Here is a 15,617-nt window from a genome sequence, read left to right as displayed (position 1 = left end):
GACTCCTATGATTTCAAGGGGCACTAGATCTGGATTGGAGTGAATTTGTCTGACCCGTAAAGCCCAGTTACACAGAAAAGCTGTCCGGTAAAAATCCCACTGTGTTCCTTCATGAAAGAGTCCTAGAGAATTTCATAGAAAATGATCCCCCTTTTTTACCCAGCCCCTAGAGATTTATTTTGGAACATCTTGTGGAATATAATAGCAAAAGGTGTTCCTGTTAGAGAATTCTGTGGAATGGTTAAAAATAACCCTAATGAAGAGATCTTATGCATTTTTGCATTTTATAGGTGTAGCAGGGCAGTGACCTCACTCCGGCTAAGAAGGGGTTAAAAGCCAGCCCTTGGAGAGGGCTGGGGCTGAGAGGAAAGGTAAGGCTGACTGGGGAAACAGCCACAGCTGGGGCCACGCCCCAGTCAGGCCACAGCTGGCCCTATAAAAGGGCTATGAGCCAAGAGCTCATACACACACTATCTGGCTTATGAGAGAGCAGGACCTGGCTGCCTAGGAACTGAACAGGGTACCTGATGTGGGGCAGTGCTGGGGAAGGGCAGGTGGAGCTGGAGAGCTCCAGCCAGCTAAAATCCCAGGCTGCAGGCCTTGTAAAAAGGGCCCAAAAGGTACTGGGGCTGCAGGGGGCAGCCCTGAGATAGGTGAAGGCAGCAGGTCCTAACCCACCTTTGCTGGTGATGAGTGGCCTTTATAAACTACAGTCTCTCCCAGGGAGCAGGGGCTAGATGATGGCTGATAGCCACTGAGGCAAGGTGGGGATAGCGGGTTGGGGGTTCCCCAGGGAGGGGAGACCCAGATTGTGGGTTACTGGAGGGGGCAGAACCCTGATGTAAAAGGGGCACTGGGGTCTGGGAGGGACACAAGGGCCAGCAGCAGGCAAGACACTGGCCTACAGAGGGCGCTTTGGGGCTGGTGAAGAGCTAATTCCCAGGACGACCAGCAGGAGGTGCCGCACCGGTGAATCCTCACCTTGCCACAATAGATTTTAGAGTAATTTCTCTAGAATCCTGTCTAATTCCTATAGAACCCTATTGGTTTCATTCCTACTACATTCTTTAGGACTCTTTTTTATAAAAGGAGGTAGCTACAAAGTTACTAGGTCTGAATAGCTGTTGTCCCAGTGCAAAGTGGATGTGAACTGCTAGTCAAGTAGAATAGTGAGATTTTACACCTGCGATGCATTTTTTTGCTCTAGTGTAACTGACTACAGAGGATGCAGGGTGACAGAGAATTGGAACCACTATCTCTTTGGCCTGCTCTGCACCTAAGTTTTAGCAGCATAACTCTGTTGGTTGGGGTCTGATTTCTTTCCCCTGACATAGTTATGCTGGTAAACGGTCTAGTGAAGATGTAGGTCTCCTGGTAAAATGGTGCTGTGTATTGGTATAGTGTCAATTGCAGCGCTTCCTAACCCAAAATAAGCTCCACTGTATGATCACTTTATCCTGGTGTAACTGCACTTACACTGGGCAGGGTTCACCACTATAATTAAAGAGACAAAACTTTTAAGTGTAGACAAGCTCTTGGGCCCAAGGAAGCCAAGGAAAAGCAATGGGAGTGAGGCTCCTAAGTACCTGTGAGGATCTGGGCCTTAGACTCGGCAGATTAAAAGTGCTCAGTTTATAAGTAAAAAAGATGGTATTTTTTTTAACTCCAATAGCTATATCAGTTCAGCCTGGGCTCTGAAAATTCTGTTCTGCTCTTCCTGGCACAGTCACCATATACTGGCAACACAGACTGATCAGCTGAATTCCAAAGGAATGTTTTAGAGAGACAAGGTGGATGGGGTAATATCTTTTATTGGACCAACTTCTGCTGGTGAGAGAGAACTGAAGCAGAGCTCTGTGTGGCTTGACTGTGTGTGTCTTTCATCTACAGAAGTTGGTCCAATAAAAGATATTACCTCACCCACCTTGTCTCTTTAATATCCTGGGACCGACATGGCTACAGTTCCACTGCAAAGGAATATTGTGGCATTGGTACAGGAATCCAGCTCGATCTCCTATTACTGAATTACCTCCGCAGAGATGTCAGCACAGCTTCGTTTTCCCCCTGAACACACCTGGGAGTCAGATCTGTTGGGTAAGAAGTTGCCATTGTTACGTTATCACTTTTGTGAGTCTCGCTCTATCTCACGCTGAAAGGCCACCTCCAGTTCACCCAGCTGCAGAACACTGCCTGATCGGGTTAGAGCAGTTGAAGGTGGTCAGACAAGATGCTGGCCACATCCCTCCCTTGTGTACCATTGGCTTTGAAACTGATGCCTTAACCGCATCAGCCCAATGAGCCTTTGGCTTGGGGTGACTTTGACTTGTGTGACCACAACCACATGTGAAATACAACCAGCACAGTGAGAACACTTGTCTTTTCCTGAGCAATTATCTTCTCCTTTCACAGGCACAGATGTATTGCTCATGCTTCTTTTTTGGCTTTTTCTTCGTCGGGAACAGCTAAGAGCTTACTACAGCTTACAAATATTCTATTGCACAATAGCCATTATAGAAACTGGGTTTAGTGAGTCCATGAGTCAGAGGGGAATTGAAACCGGATTTTTAAAATTCTATCTTTGTAAAAATTCTCTAACTTATTTAGTTCAGGGCTTCATAACCGCAGTATGCCTACTTGTGGCCAATAAAAGAGGGTACATTCATCGGTTAATATAGGTACAACTTTGTTTCTTGGATGTCACATGCCCTCAGCACACCCAAGAAGTGTGTGTGTTGGCTGATGATCACACACCCTGCAAAGTATTGTTATACTTACAAACGTTTTAACTAAGGGCTGGTTTACACAGAGTGATGGCACTGCTATAATTGTACCAGATAGAGAGATGGACTTTTCTGAGGGGGTGAGGAGGAGGGTCAGGTTTGTTTTTTAACTGAAATAGTTGTACCAGGACAATCACTAGCATGGATGAAGTTATGCTGCTACAGCTATAGCAGTACAGGCACTTTAATGCTGGTATAACTGTGTCCATAGCTGTACTGTGCGTCCGTAGGGAAAGCAGGTGTTGGACTATATTCATTTACCTATGCTCTCTGACTTGGGTTTAGATGAGACCTAATTGATTTTTCTCCAAACAAAAACTATTTTCCACTTTTTGGTGTGAATGCTCCAAACACTTGCCCTAGGAGGCCCCAGGCAGAATCATTCATTTCTAGGCTGCCCGATTCAATCCACCCCCAGCTCTATAAGGAGTGAAAGTTCCGTAACCTGGTGAAATGAGCAAGGGTGGCCTAGGTCCCAGGGCACATGCGTCACTCACTAAACCCCTGGCTACACCTGGTGCTAATCGGCAGTTTCAGAAGGCACAGTTCTGTCCATGTATATGCCAGTGTGAGTCACGAGTGGCTCTGCTGAAGCGAATGGAGCTGCAGTGGTGTGACACCAGTGTAAGGGAAAGGAGAGTTAAGCCCTGAGTGAGCAATGGACACGCAGGGGCTGTGATGCCCTATCAGTGGATACCCTATCAATTCAGGTGTGAGGGAAGTTTGTGTTGCTGCTACCTGTGCCAGGCATCCTGTAGAGAAGAGGACTCCACTCTCTGTAGCTGTCAGGACAGTTCTGATATTTGGGGCTTTAAAAAAAATTATACAGGTGCCTATTGCCCCCCCACCTCCTGTCTTGATTTTTCATACTTGTAATCTGGTTGCCCTATCCCCAGTGCCCAATCCTGCCTTACTGAACGCAGTGGGAGCTCTACCATGGACTTTAGTGAAGGCCCTAAGTGTATCACATGTTGACACAAGAGGCACCTACTGCAGCATAGGGATGGTGCATATGCTTTTAATTTGACATGCTATATTTATCTGTATGGCTTGTGCTTTCACAGCCCTCTTTGGTTGTCAGCCTCCTGACTTAATATATGGAGATATACCTATCTCCTAGAATTAGAAGGGACCCTGAAAGGTCATAGAGTCCAGCCCCCTGCCTTCACTAGCAGGACCAAATATTGATTTTGCTCTAGATTCTTAAGTGGCCCCCTCAAGGATTGAGCTCACAACCCTGGGTTTAGGAGGCTAATGCTCAAACCACTGAGCTATCCTTCCCCATTCTTGACTTGCTGGTTGCCCAAGATGCTGATGCCCCTGCGAGAGGCAAGGTCCAAAAGGAGAGATCCCTGACTGTGCACAGAACATTCATTGCAAGGGCTGGCAGTGAGCATCTGGCTGATCTGCTGTGCTCTGCTCTGTCACTAATAATGACAGGTCTTCCCCCACCCCCAGGAGGCACTGGGTGGAGGGGGAAGAGTGAGGGCAGGAAGAGGCAGGTGGGGGTGGGGGGACAGGGCTTGGGGAAGAGTGTGGGTTGAGCACCCCCTGGGAATGCAGGAAGTCAGCTCCTCTGCTCTCATCCAAGCCCCCGTGGGGCTTGCTGGGACGCAGGTCATGCCTAGGTTCAAGACCCATAACTCCAAGTCCTCCCTTGAGTGTAAAGAAAAAAAAGGTTGTTTGGCTGGCACCCCCTTTAGGCAGGCACCACCAGCCCCCACACCCTCAGGCATGTCACCAGTTGCAAACTGAATGAACAATAGCCCCACATGTAGCCTGCCTTCCCCCAGGGAGGCTCTGACAGTCAGCTCTCCAGCAGTTCCCAGCACCAGCCAGGCCTCTCTCAGAGAGTGAGGGCTGAAGAGCTGCTCTGCTCCTCAGTCAGTCACTCACAGCTGATGTTCTCCACTTTTAATCCCTCCTCCCAGGGCTTACATTCAGCTGGAGCAGTCCAGAGCCAGGCTCTGGTAAATAATTTTTAAACCCGCAGGGCAGAAGCCTGGAGCTCTGAACCCCAGCATGCCCTATAAAGGCTGAAGCCCTGAAGCCCGACCCCTCCCACAGGGCTGAAGCCCCAAGACACCCTGCCCTGCAGCTGAAGACTGGAGCCCCAAATGGGGATGGGGGGCAAAGGCTCTGACACTGATTACAAGTGTAGCAGGGTGAGGCGAGTGTGGGGTTTGTACACCTCCCCACAGTCACGCTCAGGGAAAGCCAAGTGTCCACACCTCACACATTTTATGATGCAGAGATGTGGAAGCTTGACCACTAGGACCAGAACTGAGGCCTACTCCAGCCAATCCAGGCCACCAGAGTGGTAATAGGGATGATGTATTTTTCTCTCTGCTGAAACGGCTGGATTTGAGTTGGTGACTTCAAGCCAGTGGGAGGCACATAGGGGCAGAATCTGGCCCCCAGGTGTCTCACTTGCCATCTAACTAGAGTGAAATCCTAGCCCCACTGAAGCCAAGGCCAAAATTCCCATTGATTTCAGAGGAGCCCTACTTTCACCCTAAGAGTTTAACTGTATCTCCTGACTGGGGCCCACATACTCTGTGGAAGATGGAATCCTGCAGGGGCTCTGAAAAGTAACAGAATAAAGGAGAAGCGAGTCTTGACTTTTGATTCCCAGTGTGAGGCTGGGGAGGTATTTCTGGACAGGACGTGCGTACACCACCCAGCAGGAACATAGTGCTTCCCTGAGCCTGTGGTGCGCGCTTGCGTGAGTCGGCGTGGAGCTGGATAGCAGCAGTTGTAATATATGCTGAAACTTGAGACGTACAAAGCTGCTCTAAGACCGTGGGCACCTGGCTGTAGGGATATCCTCTGGTGGCAGGGGCGTAACCATAGCAGCTCCTGTGTCGCCACCACCCTACCCATGGCAGTGGCTGTTGCCGGGCCTTGGCAAACTTGGCCTGCAGCAACCGCTCCTCTGGGCCATTGGCAGCAGGTGCAAAGCAGCCCTTCCCCCTGTCCCCTGCCAGCTATCCCAGGCAGACCTAAGCTACAGCTGAAGATCTGGCCCTGATCTTGTGAGGTGCTGAACATTCTCAATTCTGGCTGAAGCCAGTGTGAGTGGAGGGTGCTCAGCTCCTCATAGGCTCGGGTCTTTATGCTGTTTCCATTTGGGGCGAGTCCATGGACAGGGGAAGGTCGAATAGAACGAGAAAGAGGCTAAATTGCAGAAAATCCTCAATTCTTTTATTTTTCTCATCAGAATCAGATCTATGTGTCATTTCCTTGATCTGGACATGAGGAAATTTCCTGTGTAGTCAAATTTCCTGTGTCCCTTTGCCAAGGGATTTGTTATTTCTGTAATTCTCAGTAAATTTCTTTGGCCCTCACCCCCTTCTTCTCCTCCTCCCTCCAACCTTTTTTTAAAAATCCTTCTTCACGTGCCTGTAAATCTGTGTCTTACCCCATATCACTTACTCTTTAGTGACGCCGTCCTGCTGTCCTTGACAGTGCAGGACTGGGCCTGAAGCAGTTTCAAGTCATTGATAGGTGATATTGCAGAGCAGCTCCATCTTCTCTGCTCACTTGGTTGAGTCATTTACCCTACATCAATCACATAATAGTAGTACTTTGCATTGACACGGAACCTTTCATCAACAGACTTACCTGGGAGTCAGAAAACATGTTAGTGGCTGTGCTAGGAAGAACACCGGAGAAATGGTGCTCAGTTCCCTACTTTAATCACGCTTACCCAGTCTCTTTACAGGTTTTTCTACACTCGAGAAAGTTAAACCCCTTTGTGGATACTCTTATTCAGGATTAAAGTGGCTTTAATTCAGTATAAGGGCATCCACACAAGGGTTTAATGCGGTTTAACTAATCCACTGAAAATTCACATCTATATTTAATTCAGATACATTTTTTTGATTGTTCCCATGTAGACAAACTTTGGTGCCTTATTCCCTTGAGCTACTGAGGAGCTTAGAAATCTGAAAGTGACCATGAAAAATCTGGTAAAATAGTGCAAGCTTGTCCTCTTGCCATTCATTGTAAAATACAGGGGAAAACCTCTGAAAATGTAACTAGTCAACTTAATGAATAACTAAGCAAACTTTGCCCTGCTACAGTGCATTTTGTCCAAGGATCCTGAAGTAGTTCACTAACATTAATGAATATTAATCAGTCCTTACATCCCCACGGAATGCTTACATAATAATACTAGGGATGCGTTATCCCCTTTTACCTGATGGGGAAACTGAGGCACAGAGCAATTAAAGTGATTTCTCCAAAGGTCTCACAGTGAGTCAGTAGTGCAAGCAGGAACAGTACTCAGATGTTTTGCTTAGCAGGTGGATGTTGACTGGCTCATGGCATTGTAGGCTGGATGGCATGCTCAATCAGAATCCTTGAAGCAAACAAACGTTCCCAGGGTATGTCTACACTGCAATTAAAAATCCACAGCTGGCCTGTGCTAGCTGACACTGGCTCACGGTGCTCATGCTAAGGGGCTGTATAACTGTGATGTATATGTCTGGGCTCGGGCTGGAGCCCAGGCTCTAAGACCTTGCAAGGTGGAAGGGTCCCAGACCTTAGGTTGCTGCCTGAGATCAAATGTCTACACCTCAGTTAAACAACCCCTTAGCCCGAGTCCCACAGACCAGAATCAGCTGGCATGGGCCAGCCACAGGCGTCTAACTGCAGTGTAGACATTCCCTCATAGGCCTCCTGAGAGATCAGTCCAACCCTGGTCATGTCTTTGCACTGTCTTATTGGCTGGCATTACTGGGAGCCACAGAACCAAACTCAGTTTTGATTTGAGTAGGTACAGCTCCCACTGAATACATTACATTAAGAGATAAGTTCATTCATGTCTGGGAGGAATTTGGCCCATTAAAAGTACAGTATAAACCACAAAGATCCAAATACAGGCCTGGCATAAGCTGGGACACGTCGCATTGTCTTGTGTGGAAGTTCTTCCCATGTACCTGTAACACCAACAGACCCCAGTCGTAGCTGGCTAGTATTGAACCTGGGACCTCTGGAGTGTAGTGCACGAGCCTCTACAGCATCAGCTAAAACCCAACTTGCTTCTAGCTAAGACTGGAGATCAGAGTCACTTTCTTGCTCTCTCTCTAAGTGGTCTCGGTGCCACTAGATGGGACAGAACACCACACCCAGGAGGTGTGTGGGTTACATACACAGTGCTGAATTTGTTCCAGTAACATTGCTCTTCATGTGCCAAGCTTCTGAGGAAAACACTTCCACTACCTGGCAGCAGCTTTCCTGAATATCCAACAAGATGTCCTAACAGTGGGACAATCTGCTTGATTACCCATCTCCCCTCCAGAGGTGGCATAAACCCCACTGCTTGTAACTTTTAAATCTAGACTGGACAAAGCAGCAGCTAGCTGCAGGGGAGCAGTGATATACTGGCAGGGAGATGGCATAGGTTGGGGGTCTCGGCCACCTTCACCATATTGCTACCTGGAAAGAGGACCCCAACTAGCAGTAGGTGGATCCAGGTTTGGAAAAGTGTGTGCTAGCATGGAAGAGGTTGGGAACCACCTAGATGGGCCTACCAGGTCTTTATGTGAATTGGCAGCACCCACAACCTCTAAGGAAGGAGATTCCACCACCTCCCTAGGTAACCCATTTGGGTGGCGAAGCACTGGAATGGGTTACCTAGGGAGGTGGTGGAATCTCCTTCCCTAGAGGTTTTTAAGGCCCAGCTTGACAAAGCCCTGGCTGGGATGAATTAGTTGGGGATTGGTCCTGCTTTGAGCAGGGGGTTGGACTAAATGACCTCCTGAGGTTCCTTCCAACCCTGATATTCTATGATACCTTCACTCAGTTCTACACAGACAGCTTGGCTGCAGCACCTCTTGACCATAGCTCCATTACACTGGGCAGAGAGCTGCAGGGATATTGAATTCGGAGCAGGGTTTAGAATCTCTTCTGTGTGACTGGGCTGTGGGTGCTGCCAATTCTGTGAGCCAGGCTGCTGACCCAGGAGAAATGGGAAGAAGCGGGGCATTGTGTTCCAAAATGGTTCATTCCTTCTGAGGAAGCCTCACTTCTCAGGCCTTCAAGAGAGCAAGAAAACTTCCTCCTGCAGCAGGAAGGTGTGTGACTCACGCCTATTGAAATAAGAAGGATGGGTCACCGACAACCGTAAACCTTTGTTTTCCTTAAAGGGACCTATCGAGGACAAAATTAAACCTGTTTCCCCTTGTAAATATCTCTGCTTGTAAATATCTGTTCTGGGGCTTTCCATATCTGCTGATTGATTTAATCTAAACAACACTTGACATGATAAATACTGCCCCATAGCTCAACTTAGGACTTTCCTCTGCGTGTGAGGCATCCATGTCCGGCTAGACAAGGAAAAAAGGGGCTTTTTAAAATTAAGTTAGCTAACATGACTTGAAACACCCATTTCAGGCCTTGTCTAGTCTTGGGTAATAGGAGCATTTTCACTAGGGAAAAGATGTGTTCTAAGCACATATTAGCTATGGCTATGTCTACACCACATGCTACACTGCTCTAGTGCAGACACTTACTACAGTGATGGAAGAGGATTTTTCCATTCCTGTAGTTAATCCATCTCTCAGAGAGGCAATAACTACGTGGACAGAATAATTCTTCTGTCTAACTTACTGCATCTACAGTGGCGGTGAGATCAACCTAACTATAGGGCGTGAAATTTTTTACAGTCCTGAGCAATGTAGCTAGGTCAACCTAAGTTTTAGGTGTAGCTCAGGCCTAGCACAAGATAAAATCCTAGTGAAGGCAAGGCAGGTGTAGTTTTCACAAGCTAACAGTTGAGGTAAAGATTATAAGGAAGTCTAGGGTTTGCCTCAACCTGCTAACTTGTGTGAAATATAACCGCCTTGTCTTCATTAGGATTTTACCTTGTTTGTTAGCACGTTAGCTGACATGAGGTAAGAGCACACTTTTTCCCTAGTGAAGACCAGGCCTTAAAGGTGTGATGTTAGATTTACCAAGCTTGATCTAATTAACACCTTCTAACACTTTAGTCAAAGCAAAGCAATTGCACTTTAACATGTGCTCAACTCACAGAGTTAAAGGCTAGTGGGGGACCCAGGCTACAGAAATCGAGCTAAAAAGGTGTTACTCTGCATCTACTCTAGCAAAAAGGTGGAGGGTAGGTTGAGCCAGATAGGTTAGCTAAGCCCAGCCTTAACTCAACCCCTTTTCCTAGCGAAGACAAACTCTGGGGATATGTCTACACTGCAGAGACTATGCCAGCATAGTTACATTGCTATAGCTATGCCAGCATACAGGGGCCATCCCTAGCCATTTTGGTGCCCTATGCAGCCCTCCCCGCCAGGCTTGAGGGGGCTGGCTTGGGGAGCAGAGGGGAAACTGTCCCCCAGAATGAGGCAGCGGAGTGGAGCGAGCTGGAGTCAAGTCGCTCCACTTACTGTCACCCATTGAGTGCAGGGCAGCTCTGACCCCTGCTGCAGTCCTCAGGGGAAGGGGTGGAGTGGGGGCGGAGCAGGGGCAGGAAGAGGGGCAGGGCAGAGCAAGGGCAGGGGCTTTAGAGAAGGGGTGGACTGGGGATGGGGTTGGGGTGGAGCAGGGGTAGGAAGAAGCAGGGTGGGGCAGAGCAGGGACGGGGGCCATGGGGAAGAGGCAGGGCAGGGGCAGGGGCAGCTTTCCTGGGTGGCTCAACCGGCCAGGGGATCAGGCTGGCCACTGGAGCAGCATGCAGCTGTGCAGGGTACCAGGAAATTTGGTGCCCCAAATTTCCTGGCGCCCTGCGCAGCTGCATACTTTGTGTATGGGTAAGGACAGCCCTGCCAGCATAACCCCTAGTATAGACACGGCCTACCCTGCTGGAAGGGGTTTTTCTGTCAGTGTAAGAATACCACCTTCCAAAGCAATGGTATCTGTCTTGACAGACTCATTCTGCTATGGACATAGCTGTGTCTACACTCAGGGTTAGGTCAGCCTAGCTATGTAAGTCAGGATGTGTCTTTTCACACCGCTGCCCTGACCGATGTAGCTACGTCTATCTAACTTTTAAGAGTAGCTAGAAAATTAGGTTGACTTAACTATGCTCAGGGGTGTGAAAAATCCACCCTTCTGAGTGGTGTATTTAAGCTGACCCAACCCTCAGTGAAGACACTGCTAGCTCGACTGAAGAATTTTTCCATTGCTGTAGTTGCCACATCCCAAGGAGGTGGGTTTCCTATGCCAGTGGGAGAACCCTTTCTGTTGGCATAGGTAATGCCTACACTGAAGTGCTACAGTGGTACAGATGTGCTCCTGTAGTATTTCAAACGAGCGCTAACCTATCTGGCTCAACCTTAGACAAGCCCTAATGGTGTGCGGAGTTTAACACCTTTAAAGTTTTGTTAGCTGTGAGGAGCACGGGTTACCCCAGGACTCTCTGACATGTTTTTAGAGGTGTTAAAAGGAGGAGTCTACATTAAGTGTCAAAGAGCGTTTCAAATCATGTGACTTAACTCAATTTTGTGAAACTTTTTTTTTGGTCATCTAAGACGACCCTTATTTCATGCCATCTAATTTCTTCTTGAACCACTTGGGGAAAAAATCTAGAGACAAAGGGTGAATTCCTGCCCCTATTAAAGTTAATGGGACTTTTGTCATTGACTTCAGTTGGCCAGAATTATATGTGAAGTCCTGGCCCTGTTAACTTCACCAGCAAAACTCCCATTGCTTCAAAGAGGCCAGGATTTCACACATAATATTTTGCTGTTGGGAAGACATTCATCTTTACTGGGCCACTGGGGAGAGTGTGTCACTTCAGATGGTCGACCCGCATTTTTAACAAAATAATGTCATGATAAGGGACTGATTTGTCACTGTGTTACTCCAGTTTTATGCCATCATAAATCCATTGAGAGTAACGGGCTCACACTTATAGATCTGTGACAGGGTGGACTAGGCCCTGAGGCCCCCTGCTGGAGTGCTTCATGGCCCTGGCTTTGCCCCATCCCGCCCCAGAAAAGGGCAGTGGAGAGGGTCCTCCAAGCTGCCTGGAGTGGTTGTGTGGGATGCAGCCAATCAGGAAGGGGGCTGCAGGGAGCAGCCAGTCAGGGCCCAGGAGGATCATATAAAGGAGATGCAGGGCCAGCGTGTGTTCAGTCTGCTGGCAGGGACCAGGGGAGCAAGCAGTGCTCCTGGCTGGCTGCACAGAGCAGCTCCTGGCAGGGACCAGGGGAGCAAGGAAGGGGTTCCTGGCTGGCTGCTAGGACTTGACAAAGATAAGGGCCCTGAAGAAGAGGCCCAGGGAAGCACAGTTAGTTAAAGGCACATGGCACATGGCTTCTACTTAGAGAGTCCATGGGCTGGGACCCGGAGTAGTGGGTGGGCCTGGGTCATCTCCCCCACTCAACAACCATTGGGGAAGTGGCTGTTCCCTGAGAGAAGGGAGTTTAGACAGGCCCAGTGAAGGGCCTGTATCTGGACCTGTTACCCTCCACTCCCCAGAAGGGGGCTGAACTGAGACTGGCCCTGCTGGAGAGCCAGAGTCAGAAGACTAAAAGGCAGGTGAAGAGTCTCAAGGAAGGAAACGCTAGGGGGTGCTGCTCCACTCTTCACATGCAAGCTGGCCCACTAGGGTACCGAGATAGGCCCTGCTGGTCAGACTGAAGACTGGTGCCTGAGGGTAGGGGGAGAGGGGGCAATAGAGATGTTGCCATGGAGGGGTACTGTGGTGGGTGCGGTTGGCCTGTGAAGGCACTGAATCCAGGGAGGGCTACAGGACATTACTGAGGGCAGTTGGACAGTGTACCCTGGAAGGGGTTTGTTTTATTTGCTCTGCACGTAGACAGAGTGCTGAGTCACCGAAGACCTGCCTGGCAAGCACAGTGGCTGGTGGGAGTGCCCGGAGTGGAGGAAATTGAGAGAACTGCAGGCACGTATGCACGCAACCAGGGGGCACTTGCCAGAGGTGAGTGCACTGCATTACAACACTACTGAAACATTTTAACTGAGCTACACTTGTGTCAAACTGGTGTTACACAGTGGTGAGCCAGGCCACAATCATTAAAGATATGAACCCAACAGTGTTATTGAAATAAACATCTGCAATGGGAATCCCTGAAAGGAGCCACTGTCCACTTCAGATATATCTCAGCTCAGGTCACAAATGCCAATGAATCATAGACTATCAGGATTGGAAGGGACCTCAGGAGGTCATCTAGTCCAACCTCCTGCTTAAAGCAGGATCAATCTCCACACAGATTTTTGCCCTAGATCCCTAAGTGGTCCCCTCAAGGATTGAACTCACAACCCTAGGTTTAGTAGGCTAATGCTCAAACCACTGAGCTATCCCTTGCCCCCTGCCCCCCCTTTTTGTTTATTTACATTTTTCATACAAGTCCCACCGGGTATCGATGACAACCAGCTTTAAGAATATGTGTTATTTTTTTCAAGACTTTAAAGCCCTGGAATGGCAAGATGAAATTCAGTTTTTGGTAAAAAATTAAACAAATTTTTGTACAAGATAAAAACATTTTGCCACGCAAACTGCCGCAGACCCAAGAACTGCTTCCCAATTTCATTTTGATTGTAGGATTCCTGTCCGTCGGTTTTGAGTGTTTTCTTCAGATATGCATCCGAAAACAAAAATTTAAAACAATCGAGATGTCCTATTTGGTTTTATGTTTCTCTTTTTTGCTTCTGCTATTCCCAGCCCCATTTGCAGCTGGTGCTTGTATTGCTTGAGCAGACTTCCTCTCTACTTGAGGGGGTGCTTGACCTCCACCCCATCCCAGGCCCTGCCCCCACTCCACCCTTCCTCCAACCCCCCACTCCGCCTCTTTCTGTCTCCCGCATCTGCCTCTTCCTGCCCCTGTGACTCTCCCTCCCCCAGTGCCTCCTGCATGCTACAGAACAGCTGATCTGCTGCAGGGGGGAGGGGAATGTACTGGTGGGGCTGCCTGTGGGTCCTGAGTACCCACTATTTTATTTCTATGGGCGCTGCAGCCCTGCAGCACCAGAGTCAGAGCATATGAGCAGACCCTCAGCTGGTGTAAATCAATATGGCTTTATTGATGTCAGTGAAACTAGGCAGATTGACATCAGCTGAGAATCTGGCCCATTGTGCTTAAGAGTTCTACTGAGCATCCACTGTACTGCAGTGCAGCTGGACAGAGGGAACGTCCTGGTATGTTGACATCAGACTCGCATCAATTCCACCCACATGGACCATATTCTCCTCCTCCATTGTGTATGACACTGACACATTCATTTGTTTCTCTCCAGGAGAACAGCTGCCAGCCCTTGTGTAGCCACAGTTAAGAGAATTTTTGCACAAAGATGTGCATGGTACATAGCACACTCTGATTTGAAAATGACAACCTCCACTATGCATGTGCTACATCCTGTGTGTGCACACTTTTTGTGCACTCTCACCTGCATGTGACACACACACAAGCAGGTGACGGAAGTGATGCAAACCAAAGCCTTTCTGGAGAATCTAGGCAGCACTTGTGCATGTTTCCCTCCTGGTGCTAGTATGCCCCGATCCCACCTTGAAGCAATAATGCCAGGATAGCTCGCTCTTAACCACATTCAATTTTCAGCTCAGATTGTCCATAAGAGGCCCGACTGATGTTTCTTTTAATGTATAAATCCTTCCACTGAGAACTAGATTGAGATTAATTGGTTTCATATAGGCCACCAAACAGCCATCAGATGTTAGCAATTTGCCTCACAGTGAGTAAATTAAATAATTCAATCTATTTAGTTCATCAAAAAGAAGATCAAGAGGTGACTCAGTTACAGAGTATAAATACTTTCATGGGGAGAAACCTAGGAGAGACAGGGATAACAAGAACCAATGGTTGGAAAGTAAAGACAGGCAAATTCAAATGAGAAATAAGACCCACATTTTTAGCAGTTTAACCATTGGAACAAACTACCATGGGAAGTGATGGAGTCTCTATCTCTTCAAGTCAAGACTGGCTGCCTTTCTGGTGGATATGCTGTAGTCAGACAAGTTATTGGAGCCAATACTGGGATAACTGGGTGAAATTCTATGACCTGTGCTATACAGGATGTCAGACTAAACGACCTAATGGTCCCTGCCTGTTTTGAACCAATGACCTTGGGTTGAAAGTTAGTTAATATTGGCCCTGCTTTGAGCAGGGGGTGGGACTAGATGACCTCCTGAAATCCCTTCCAACCCTGATATTCTATGAAAGACCACTACCTCCTATTACGAGTCTCCTGAACTAATGAATCCCCCTCCCCCTCTTCTTTTTTTACAGCCCATAAGTAGAAACACAAAGGCCACTGACTTTCTCAGTGACGTTTCCATTATTTATTTTTCCTGAATTAACTGTACTGGCTTCTAAGTCATTCATGTAGCAAAAGGGCCTTTCATCTTCCTAATTCCCCCGGCCTGGAGCTTGCTGGTGTGCAACAATGGAGCTGCTGGGATGTGTAATAGCAAAGTTATTTCCTCTGTAGCTGATCGCTGTGCCGTGAAAAATAAAAACACAACAGAAACAGGATGATGTGATCAGTCTTTCTCCCACGGCCTCACTGTTGGAATGAAAAATATATAAACAGACACTCTTTATCCCCCTTCTTTTCTTGTGTTTTCAGTAACTGATCATCCATCACTGAGTGTGCATATGGGTGCATGCATGTCATAGGCTATAAAAAATGGTGGCGTCTAATATGTAACCTAAGTCTCATGCTTTTAGATCCAACTGTTGTGGATTCAGTCCCTGCAGATGATCTGAGCCACTCATGAGAAGGCCTTTTTGTGCTATGGGCAGCTCTGCAACCATATACAATTTGCAGGTCTTAGGCCTGAAGATCTTATAGTCTGCTGAGACCAGACCGACGCTAAGGGACACAGGACAGAGTTCTAAA

Source organism: Gopherus evgoodei, chromosome 1 (genome assembly GCF_007399415.2).
Source record: "Gopherus evgoodei ecotype Sinaloan lineage chromosome 1, rGopEvg1_v1.p, whole genome shotgun sequence".
In the NCBI taxonomy this organism is placed as follows: Eukaryota; Metazoa; Chordata; order Testudines; family Testudinidae; genus Gopherus; species Gopherus evgoodei.
This window is presented reverse-complemented; position numbering follows the sequence as displayed.